The sequence below is a fragment of the Zingiber officinale genome, chromosome 1B, assembly GCF_018446385.1.
Source record: "Zingiber officinale cultivar Zhangliang chromosome 1B, Zo_v1.1, whole genome shotgun sequence".
Classification (NCBI taxonomy): Eukaryota; Viridiplantae; Streptophyta; class Magnoliopsida; order Zingiberales; family Zingiberaceae; genus Zingiber; species Zingiber officinale.
In genome coordinates this window covers 71,650,115-71,652,231 of record NC_055986.1, presented here as the reverse complement: position 1 = coordinate 71,652,231, position 2,117 = coordinate 71,650,115, and positions in this window count along the sequence as shown.

Sequence of the window (2,117 nt, the reverse complement as noted above, 5' to 3'; positions counted from 1 at the left end):
GGTTCCTAGCATCGCTGACCCATTGAGCTCTATTGTGACAACAATGGAGCTATAGCACAGCGAAGGAACCTCGCTCACACCAGCGGACCAATACGGCGCTTCCATCTCATTCAAGAGATTATCGATAGAGGAGATGTGAAGATTTGCAGAGTACCTACAGAGGCTAACATCGCAGATCCCTTGACCAAGGCTTTGGCACAGAGGAAGCATGATGGTCACACTAGGTCTTTAGGCCTTAGAGCCTATACTGATTGGCACTAGTGCTAGTGGGAGATTGTTAGTTAGAGCCCTAGAGCCAATCATTTGATGATTGTATGGACTCATGTATATCATATTCTTGTATATTAATAAAGGCATTTGTTTGGTTATTATACTTATTTATATTAGTGCCAAATAGACTAAGTATAATAGCGTCCTTGAGTAGAAGGTTCATACCTATATCAATCGATTAGTTGAATCGATAGTGAGATGATATAGGGAACACTACTCTAAATCATTCCTAGTCGAATATTAGCATTCAGGGACAATGTTAATACAATAAGACTAGCATGTAGGTCAGCTCGATGATTTGATCTCACAAGTCATGGATATAGAGATATCAAGCTGACACATGGGTATGCATTAGAGAATGTATACTGAATGACCCGCCATGAGAAAGTATCATGGATCGTTATATGAGTGTCATATACTTTCTCATGTGGCTATTAGTATGACTATTAGTCCTTAGACCTGAAGTCACCATGGATCCCTACATAAGGAGTTATGTACTTTAGTTTCGTCAAACGTCACCCGTAACTGGGTGGACTATAAAGGCGATTACTGGGTATATAACGAATTATGTAGAGGGATGTGAGTGATGTAGATGGAATCTATCCCTCCCATATGACGGGAGCGACATCGGTATTCTTGATAGAGTGAGACCACTAAGTGAATGGCCATGCCCAAATGAGTCAACATTAGATGTTGAGCTCATTTGATCGAGTGAGTCTACTTGGAGTTCAAGATTTAGATTGATTAGAGGATGACACGGTCTATGCCTCATATTGATTAATCTAGATGTCTAGGATAGAAGGACACTTGTCATTATTTTGTGTTGGTAGTCACGAGGTGATGTCGGATCTCGACATTCTTGTAACTTGGGTAGTAATGATGTGTTGCTAGATACCGCTCATTACTTATGCTCCTAAATGGGTTTAGGGCATTGCCAACGTTACAAGAACCTATAGGGTCACACACTTAGGACAATTAGATGGAGATTAGGTTCATATGATGAACCAAGAGGATTAGATTCATTTGATGAATCAAATTGGATTAAGAGTAATCCTAATTGGGCTAACTTGAGTTCGACTCAAGTTGATTCATGTGTTAAATGAGTCTAATTTAGATTTTGACTCATTGAATCAATTTAATTTAATGAATTAGATTCATTATATTAAGTTGGCTCGAATCAAATGGTTGGATTAGATCCACCATGGTAGAGATTGAGTCAAGTTTGACTTGACTTGAGAAGGAAGACCAAAGGTCAATTTTGACTTGACCTTTTGCCACCTCATTGGTAAGTTGGTATTAGGTGGACCAATAATGATGTTCCACATCATCATGGGTGCCACCTCATGGAAGTGACAAAGCCACTCTCTTAATGGTTTCATATTAATTTCAATTAATGCAATTAGTGTGATTTTATGGTTTCATATTAATTGCAATTAATGCAATTAATGTAAATTTTGAAATGTGGCCGGCCACTTTGTTTTGGGTGAAGAAATTCATTTTTCATTCACTTGTGTGGATCTTCCTCCTTCTCCCTCTCAAGCTCTCCCTCTCCCTCTCCTCCCTTGGCCGAACCACATAGGTGCTAGCACACCTTGGTTTTTGGTCATCTCCATCTAGTGTGTCCGTGTGGATACTTCTAGAGGACCGGCGCTTGACGGTCTTGAGATCCGGCATCATTTGGACGAGCGGGAATGCGAAGGGCATCGCATCAAAGGTATAAATGGTTTATCCTTATGTAGATCTACTGTAGATTAAAGTTTTCAAACTCGTACTCGTATTTTCGTTCGGTTTTACCTTGCACGAGATCCGGGCTTCACACGGCCGTGTGAGGTTCACACGGCCCCAAC